This window comes from Mus pahari, chromosome 21 (genome assembly GCF_900095145.1).
Source record: "Mus pahari chromosome 21, PAHARI_EIJ_v1.1, whole genome shotgun sequence".
Taxonomy (NCBI): Eukaryota; Metazoa; Chordata; class Mammalia; order Rodentia; family Muridae; genus Mus; species Mus pahari.
In genome coordinates, this window is record NC_034610.1 from 4,068,445 (window position 1) to 4,078,718 (window position 10,274).

The 10,274-nt window shown below is 43.7% G+C and overlaps 1 pseudogene; it reads left to right on the forward strand.

The window, feature by feature from the left end:
- Positions 1 to 9,855, forward strand: part of LOC110338462 — a 14,719-nt pseudogene extending 4,864 nt beyond the window's left edge.
- Positions 9,856 to 10,274: the final 419 nt, after the last annotated feature.

The following is a 10,274-nucleotide window of genomic DNA, read 5'->3' on the forward strand; positions in this document are numbered from 1 at the left end:
CACACACACACACACACACACACACACACACCCTCTGCCTGCTTGACATGAAGTCTTCCATCCCTAAGTTGGCCAGGAACTCACTGTGTAGCAGAGACTGATTCTCCTGCCTCTACCTCCCCTGTACTGGGGTCCCAGGTGTAACCCCTACAGCCTTGTCTTAGTCAAAGCTCTATTGCTGTGAACAGACACTGTGACCACTGCAACTCTTACAAAAGAAAGCATTTAGCTGGGCTTGGCCTTGTGTGGTTTAGCTCATTGCTGCCATGGTGGGAAGCGTGGTGGCAGGCAGGCAGACACAGTGCTGGGGAGGTAGCTGAGAGTTCTACATCTGGATCTGCAGGCAGTGGGCAGAGAGCTATATAGTGGGACTTTGTCAGACCTGCCAGTGATAAAAATAATGACACAGAGGCTTTCTTAATATTTTAAAGCATAGGCCTTTTGCTGGGCAGTCTCCCAGCTACTCTAACCTGACTAATCCTGGCACTATGTCCCACCGTATGGCCAGTTTGGCCTCTCTGCCCTGCTCTTGTCCCTCCATTCACCTCCATGTATGTTGACTGAATTCCCACCTCTTCGGTCTTCTCCCATAGTCCCTCTCTCCTCCCAGAAGTTCTGCTTTCCACTTCCTGTCCAGCTACTGGCTGCCAGCTCTTTGTTAAAGCCAACCAGATACAATTCTAGAATTGCCTTAGGCAAGTGAAGAAGAAACAACTATTTATAAAACATGAGGCTCTGTCAGTATAGAATTAACAATTGAATATACAGAGACACAGTGTACCCCAGTGGGGGGTGTGGTAAGAGAGAGAGAGAGAGAGACAGACAGACAGAGATAGACTAGGCCTGGCTTAAGAATCTGAAACCTCAGTGCCCACTCCCCCCAGATCACACTTCATCGGACAAGGCCACATCTCCTAACAGTGCCACTCCCTACGAGCTTGTGGGGGCCATTTTCATTCACAGGCCACCACAGGCCTCGGGCATGGTAGGTAGGCAATCATTCTACCAGCCAAACCAAATTTCAAGCCCCTACATTTTCATCAAGCTCCCCAGTCAACACTGGGTCACACATGCAAATGATACATTGGGTTTGTGTGTGTGTGTGTGTTTCAGAGGGCTATAAAGAATTGTATCATAATCTGTCATTTTCTGCATCTTTCCTCCGTTTAACCTTATGCTTAGTGACTCGATTCTTTTTTTCTTTTTCTTTTCTTTCTCGTATTGGGCCTAGAAGTCAGGGCCGCCTAGGTAAGGTAAGTGCTGTATCACTGAGGACCATGCTTAGCCTGTTTTCCATGCATGGTTGTTGTGTGGCATGCAGTCCCTCTGTTTTAATTGCTGAAATATACCCTACTAGGTAAATATACCACACTTGATTTACCTTCTCAGTGGAATGTGCGAATTTCTGTCTGTGTGTGTGTGTGTTTAAAGAATTATTTATTGATGTAATGAGTGTTCTATTTGCATGTACACCTGCATGGCAGAAAAGAGCATCAGATACCATTATAGATAGTCATGAGCCACCATGTAGTTGATGGAAATTGAACTCGGGACTTCTTGAAGACCACAGCCAGTTCCCGCTGAGACATCTCACCAGACCTGTGTTTTTGTTTTTTAAATTATCTTTAATCTTTTCTTTACAGTCCAGTTATCTCCTTCCTGTTCTGCCCTCTGGAAGTTCCTCATCCCATTCCTTCCCCCCCCAACCCCTCCTCTCCAAGAGGATATCCCCACTCCACCCTCCACCCTGCTTGGCCTCCCCATTTCCTGTGGCCTCAAGTCTCCCAATGATTAGTTGTGTCTTCTCCGAGTCCAGATCGGCAGTCCTCCGTGTATATTGCCTGGTTGGTAGGTCAGTGTCTGAGAGATCTCAGGGGCTCCAGGTTTGTGGAGACTGCTGGTCTTCCCACAGGGTCGCCCTCCTCCTCAGCTTCTTCCTGCTTCCCCCTAATTCAATCACAGGACTCCCCAGCTTCTGTCCATTCTGTGTAAGTATCTCATCTGTCTCAGTCAACTGCTTGTTGGGCGTCTTGGAGGGCAGCCATGCTAGTTTCCTGACTGTCAGTACATCACGGCATCAGTAATAGTGTCAGGCCTTGGAGCCTCACCTTGAGATGGGTCCCAATTTGGACCAGTCGCTGGACCTCCTTTCTATCAGTATTTTTTGAAATTTTTGTCCCTGTCATTCTTTTAGACTGGAACAATTCTGGGTCAGAGTTTTTGACTGTGGGATAGCAACCCCAATCCCTCTAGAGTCTACAAGTTCCTCCTCCCCACCGTTGGGCATTTCATCTAAGGTCTTTCCCTTTGAGTTTTGAGGTTCTCTCACTTCCGGTCTCTGCTACATTTTCTACATTTTAGAGGGTTCCCCCACCTCCCACCTCCCGAGGTTGTATATTTCCATTCTTTCTGCTGGCCCTTGGGCTTCACTCCTGGTCCCCACCCCCAATACCCGATCAAGTCCCCCTTTTCCCCTGCCCCTCCCTTTCTCACCCAGTTAACCTCCCTCCCCTCTGCCCTCTGGTTTCTTTTCCCTCCCTAGTAGAGTTAAAGCATCCTCACTTGGGCCCTATGGATTGATAACCTTTTTGAGTTCGGTGGATTGTGTCCTGAATATTCTGTGCTTTTTTTGAGCTAATATCCACTTATTAGTGAATACATTCCGTACATACATGTCCTTTTGGGTCTGAGTTACCTCACTCAGGATAATATTTTCTAGTTCCATTCATTTGCCTACAAAACTCATGATGTCCTCGTTGTGTAAATGAACCACATTTTCTGTATCCATTCTTTTGTTGTGGGACATCTGGGTTGTTTCCAGCTTCTGGCTGTCACAAATAAGGCTGCTATGAACATAGTGGAGCATGTGCCCTTGTGTCATGGTAGGGTATCCTTTGGGTATATGCTCAGGAGTGGTATAGCTGGGTCTTCAGGTAGATCTATTTCCAATTTTCTGAAGAACCTCCAGATTGATTTCCAGAGTGATTGTAACAGGACACAATCCTACCAGCAAGGGCCAATTGTTCCTCTTTCTCTGAATTCTCCCCAGCATGTGTTGTCACCTGAGTTTTTGATCTTAGCCATTCTGATTGGTGTAAGGTGGCATCTCAGGGTTGGTTTGATTTGTATTTCCCTGATCACTTTGAACATTTCTTTAAGTGTTTCTCAGCCATTCAATGTTTCTCTGTTATGAATTCTCAGTTTACTTCTATACTTCATTTTTTGATTGGGTTGTTTGGTTTTTGGAGGTTACCTTCTTGAGTTCTTTATATATTTTGAATATTAGCCCACTATTGGATATGTTGTTTGTGAAGATTTTCTTCCAATCTGTAGGTTGCTGATTTGTCCTATTGACTATGTCCTTTGCCTTACAGAAGCTTTTCAGTTTCATGAGGTCCCATGCATCAATTCTTGATCTTAGAGCCTGAGCCATTGGAGTTCTATTTAGGAAATCTTGGCCCCCCCACTGCCCAGGAGTTTGAGGCTCTTTCCCACTTTGTCTTCTATTAGATTCAGTGTATTTGGTTTTATGTCAAGGTCCTTGATCCACTTGGACTTGCTTGAGCTTTGTACAAAGTGACAAGTGTGGATCTATTTTCATTTTTCTACATACCGACTGCCAGTTAGGCCAGCACCATCTATTGAAGATGCTTTCTTTTGTCCATTGAATATTTTTGACTTATTTGTCAAAGATCAAATGTCCACAGTGTGTGGTTTTATTTCTGGGTCTTCAATTCTATTCCATCGATCTACCTTCCTGTCACTGTACCAATACCATGCAGTTTTTATCACTATTGCTCTGTAGTACAGCTTGAGGTCAAGGATGGTGATTCCCCCAGAAGTTCTTTTATTACTAAGACTTGTTTTCGATATCCTGGGTTTTTTGTTATTCCAAATGAATTTGAGAATTGCTCTTTCTGGTCTTTGAAGAATTGTGTTGGAATTCTGATGGGGATTGCATTGAATCTGTAGATTGCTTTTGGTAAGATGGTCATTTTTACTATGTTAATCCTGCCAATCCATGAGCATGGGAGATCTTTCCATCTTCTGGAGTCTTCTTTGATTTCTTTCTTCAGAGACTTGAAGTTCTTGTCATACAGATCTTTCACTTGTTTGGTTAGAGTTACCCTAAGATATTTTATATTATTTGTGACTATTTTGAAGAGTATCAGTTCCTTAATTTCTTTCTTAGCCCATTTATCATTTGTATAAAGAAGGCTACTGATTTGTTTGAGTTAATTTTATATCCAGCCACTTTGCTGAAGTTGTTTATCAGCTATAGAAGTTCTCTGGTAGAATTTTGGGGTCACTTATGTATACTATCATGTCAATCTGCAAATACCCTGACTACTTCTTTGCCAATTTGTATCCCCTTAATCTCCTTTTGTTGCCCTATTGCTCTGGTTAGAACTTCGAGTATTATATTGAATAGATATGGGGAGAGTGGGCATCCTTGTCTTGTCCCTGATTTTTAGTGGGATTGCTTCAAGTCTCTCTCCATTTAATTTGATATTGGCTGTTGGTTTGCAGTATATTGTTTTTATTATGTTTAGCTATGGGCCTTGAATTCCTGATTTCTCCAACAGTTTTAATGTGAAGGACTGTTGTATTTTGACAAAGCTTTTCCAGCATCTAATGTGATGCTCATATAATTTTTTTCTTTGAGTTTGTTCATATAGTGGATTACATTACATTAATGAATTTTCATATATTGAATCACTTTGCATCCCTGGACTGAAGCCTCCTTGACCATAATGAATGATCATTTTGATGTGTTCTTGGATTTGGTTTGCTAGAATTTTATTGAGCATTTTGTATTGGTATTCATAAGTGAAATTGGTCTGAAGTTCTTTTTCTTTGTTGGATCTCTGTGTGGTTTAGGTGTCAGAGTAATTGTGGCATCATAGAATGAATTATGTAGTGTTCCTTCTGTTTCCATTTTATGGAATAGTTTGAGGAGTGTTGGTATTAGCTATTCTTTGAAGGCCTGGTAGAATTCTGCACTAAGTCCATCTGGCCCTGAGCTTCTTTTGGTCAGGAGGTTTTTAGTGACTTCCTCAATTTCCTTTGGAGATATGGCCTGTTAAGATTATTTACTTGCTCTTGATTTAACTTTGATGCATGATATTTGTCTAGAAAATCATCCATTTCATCTTGATTTTCCAGTTTTGTTGAGTATAGGCTTTTTGTAGTAGGATCTGATGATATTTTGAATTTTCTCAGTTTCTGTTGTTCTGTCTCCCTATTAATTTCTGTTTTGTTAACTTGGACGCTGTCCCTGTGCCCTCTAGTGAGTCTGGCTGGGGTTTATCTATCTTGCTGATTTTCTCAAAGAACCAGCCTTTTCCTTTGTTGATTCTTTGTATAGTTCTCTTTGTTTCTATTTGGTTGGTTTCCATGCTGAGTTTGATTATTTCCTACAGTCTACTCCTCATGGGTGCATTTGCTTCTTTTTCTTGTAGGGCTTTCAGGTATGCTGTTAAAGTTGTTAGTGTAAGATCTCTCCAATTTCCTTATGAAGGCATGAAGTACTATGGATTTTCCTCTTAGCCCTGTTTTCATTTTGTCCCATAAATTTGGGTATGTTGTGCCTTCATTTTTGTTGAATTCTAAAAAGTCTTTAATTTCTTCTTTTTCCCTGACTAAATTATCATTGAGTAGAGAGTTGTTCAGTTTTCATGGGTATCTGAGGTTTCTGTTGTTTTTGTTGTTGAAATCTAGCCTCAGTCTATGGTAATCTGATAGGATGCATGGGATTATTTCAATATTCTTGTTTCAGTTGAGGCCTGTTTTGTGATCAATCATATGGTCAATTTTGTAAAAGGTACCATGAAGTGCGAGAAGGTATATTCTGTTGTTTTAGGGTGAAATGTTCTCTCTCTCTGTATATATCTGTTAAATCCATTTGGTTTATAGCCTCTATTAGTTTCTGTTTAGTGTCTCTGTTTATTTTTTGTTTCAATGACTTGTCCCTTGGTGAGAGTGGGTGTTAAAGTCTCCCACTATTATTGTGTGGGGTTCAATGTGTTTTCTGAACTTTAGTAAAGATTCTTTTATGGAAGTGGATGCTCTTGCGTTGGGGCATAGATGTTCAGAATTGAGACTTTCTCTTGGTGGGTTTTCCCTTTGATGAATATGAGGTATTCTTCCTCATCATGCTTAGTAACTTTTGGTTGAAAGTCTATTTTATTAGATATTAGGATGGCAACTTCAGCTTGTTTCTTGGGACTGTTTGCTTGAAAGACTTTTTTCAAGCTTTCAACTCTGAGGTAGTGTCTGTCTTTGTCATTGAGATGTGTTTCTTGTATGCAGCAAAATGCTGGATCCTGCTTGCATATCCAGTCTGTTAGCTTGTGTCTTTTTATTGGGGAATTGAGTCTGTTGATATTGACAGATACTAAAGACTGATGATTGTTGGTTCCTGTTATGTTTGTTGTTGTAGGTGGCATTATGTGTATGTGATTCTCTCCTTTTGGTTTTGTTGTGAGATGATTAATATCTTTTTTTCCTTTAGTGTAGAGATTCTCCTTGTGTTGAAGTTTTCCTTCTAGAATCCTCTGAATTGGTAAATTAAATATTGTTTAAATTTTGTTTTGTTATGGCATATTTTGATTTCTCCATCTATGATGATTGAGAGTTTGGCAGGGTATAGTTGCCTGGGTTGGCATTTGTGTTCTCTTAGGCATTGTGTTCTGTGTGACATCTTCCCAGGATCTTCTGGCTTTTAGGGTCTCTGTTGAGAAGTCTGGTGTAATTTTGACAAGTCTGCCTTCATATGTGACTCCACCTTTTTCCCTTGCAGCTTTTAATATTCTTTCTTTGTTTTGTGCATTTGGTGTCTTGATTATTATGTAATGAGAAGATTTTCTTTTCTGGTTCAATCTATTTGGTGTTCTATAGGCTTCTTGTACATTTATGGCCATTTCTTTAGGTTGGGGAGGTTTTTTTTCTATAATTTTGTTGAAGACATTTTCAGGGCCTTTGAACTGGGAATCTTCACTCTCTTCTATTCCTATTATTCTTAGATTTGGTCTTTTTATTGTGTCCTGGATTTCCTGGATGTTTTGGGTTAGAAGTTGTTTTTCTGTTTTGAATTTTCTTTGATCATTGTGTCAATATCTTCTAAGTTATCTTCTATGCATGCTATTCTTTCTTTTATCTCTTGTATTATGTTCTTGATGCTTGCATCTTTAGTTCTTGACCTCTTTCCTAGGTTTCCCACTTCCAGGGTTGCCTCCATTTGTGCTTTCTTTATTGTTTCTACTTCCATTTTTTGGTCTTGGACTGCTTTGTTCAATTCCTTCACCTGTTTGATTGTGTTTCCTGTATTTGATTGTGTTTTCCTGTATTTCTTTAAGGGATTTTTGTGTGTGTTTCCTCTTTAAGGGCTTCTACCTGTTTACCTACATTTTCCTGTATTTCTTTCAGTTAGTTGTTTATATACACCTTAAAGGACTCTATTATCTTCATGGAAGGATTTTAGGTCAGCATCCTGGTTTTAGGTGTGTTGGTATATCCAGAACTTGCTGTGGTTGGTAGAACTGGGTTCTGATGGTGTCAGAATATATTGGCTTCTGTTGTTTATGGTCTTGTGCTTGCCTCTCGCCAGCTGGTTATCTCTGGTGTTAACTGGCCTGGCTCTCTCTGTCTGAAGCCTGCCTCCTGTGTCCCTTAGTTGCTGCAGGTCTCCTATGAGGCCTGTCGCCCTGGCTGTAGCAGACCTCCTGGGATGCCTTCAGACTGTGGAGTCTTTAGAGGAGTAGACATGCTGATAGTCTGCCCAAGGCACAGCCCCTTGTTTATTTGTTTGTTTTTTTAAAACTAAAAACATTTCTGTCTGAAATCTTTTACACATGTCTTCTTAACAGGTGCTTCAAAATATAATCGCTGGGGACCATGGAGCAGGTGGTGTGTACAACCTAGGAGAACAGACTGATCACTGGGGACACCATACAGAGGCTTGGTGACAGGCCTGGCCCTCATGCCAGCTCTCAAGCAGTGACAGACGCGTGTTCCGTCCCCCCAACATGGCAGCGTGGCTAGTTTGAGTTTACAGACCTCCAGGGTAGCCCACCGTTGTAGCCATGGCCTCTGAAGACATTGCCAAACTNGCAGAGACCCTGGCCAAAACCCAGGTAGCCAGAGGACAGCTGTATTTTAAGGGCAAGGGTCTTAAACTAAATAATGCAGAAGATGCTAAAGATGTGATTAAGGAGATTGAAGAGTTTGACAGCCTCGAAGCTCTGTGATTGGTGGGCAACACGGTGGGCATGGAAGTGGCCAGAGACATCGCCAAGGCCTTAGAGAAGTCCGAGCTGAAGTGATGCCACAAGAGTGACATGTTCAGCTGGTGGGCCTGAGATCCCACAAGTGCTGATCTCACTAGGGCAGGGACTCAGCACTGCAGGAGCACAGCTGGTAGAACTCAACCTCAGTGAGAATGCATTTGGACCTGATTCGAGGCTTTGCAGCCCTCCTCAAGAGTCCAGCCTGCTTCACCCTGCAGGAACTCAAGCTTAACAACTGTGGCACAGCCATTGGTGGTGGCAAGATTCTGGCAGCAGCTCTGACTGAGTGTCACCACAAGTCCAGTGCCCAAGGCAAGTCACTGGCCCTGAGGGCATTTGTGGCTGACCAAAATCTCATGGAGAACGATGGAGCCACTGCTCTGGCAGAAGCTTTTGGGATCCTCTGGACTCTGGAAGAGGTCCATATGCCACAGAATGGAATTAACCACCCCGGTGTCACCACCCTGGCCCAGGCATTTGCCATCAACCCCCTGGTGTGAGTCATCCACCTAAATGATGACACCTTCATTGAGAAGGGTGGGGTGGCCATGGCTGAGACCCTGAAGACTCTGGGACAAGTGGAGGTGATCCATTTTGGATACTATCTGGATCACTCTAAGGGTGCCGTTGTCATCACAGATGCTGTCCGTGGGGGGCCTGCCCAAGCTGAAGGAGATGAATCTGTCATCTGTGAAATCGGCCTAGTTGCTGAGGCTGTGGCTGACAAGGCTGAGCTGTAGAAGCTGGACCTCAATGGCAAGGCCCTAGGAGAAAGAGGGCTGTGAACAACTTCAGGAGGTGCTGGACAGCTTTCCACACTTCCCCTGGGCATCAGTACCCTACAGTGAACCTGGGTTGGTCCAGCAGGGAGATGAAGATCTGCAATCCAGACAGGAAGTACATGCCCACATATATCAAATCAACACAGTATCAGTGGACCAATATGACATGGGAGACAAGACCCTCCCCTGCCTCTGGTCAAAATCCTATCCGACGGAGATGCTGGCTGTGCCCAGTCTATCCAGTCCCCAAGTCACTGAGGCAGCGTGAGGGACAAGAAGCTAGCTTTAAATCTAGATTTTGTACAGTGTCTGCAGAAGATTGTGGCAGGCAAAGGAGCAGGTTTCCAGTGAACCGTTGGGCTTTGTCACCAATGCCAACAACAGGGGTGCAAGGGCCTTGGGGAAGTAGTCCTGCTTCACCACATGGATCAATACCATCGGGGGGCCATGCAGGCTGGGAATGGCCTTGATCTTGTCTTCACCCTTGAGCAGACCGATGTGGATAAGGAAGGTGTTAGAATTGAAAGAGGAAGAGCTCCTGCCTTCTTCAGGAGGGCACTGATGGTACCCAGCCAGCACTGCTGTCTTTCTGAGGCTTAGCTCCTGAACACAGATGCCACCTTCAGGAAGGCTGAAACAGCCTTCTCAGGGTCAGAGGGATCAGTCTGCTGGAATATCAGCACCGAGACCTTGTGCCTTGTCAGCCACAGCGTCAGCAACAACTATGGCAGCATTTCTCTTGATTTCACCGAATGACAGGTTCAACTCCTTCAGCTTGGGCGCCCCCCCCCCCCCGACAGCATCTGCGATGGCAATGGCACCCTTAGAGTGCGCCAGATATCATCCAAAATGGATCACCTCCACTTGTCCCAGAGTCTTCAGGGTCTCAGCCATGGCCACCCCACCCTTCTCAATGAAGGTGTCATCATTTAGGTGGATGACCCACACCAGGGGTTGATGGCAAATGCCTGGGCCAGGGCGGTGACACCAGGGTGGTTAATTCCATTCTGTGGCATATGGACCTCTTCCAGAGTTCTGAGGATCGCAAAAGGTGTTGTCATTTAGTTGATGACCCAGAAACAGCAGCTTCTCTGGAGAGGGGAATGACATGAAGGTGGAGAGGTCTGTGGGAGGGAGGTGGGGAGGACAGCACGGGAGCTGGCTCCTCACTGTTAGGGTCCGGAATCTTTTTTTGAGTGTGTGG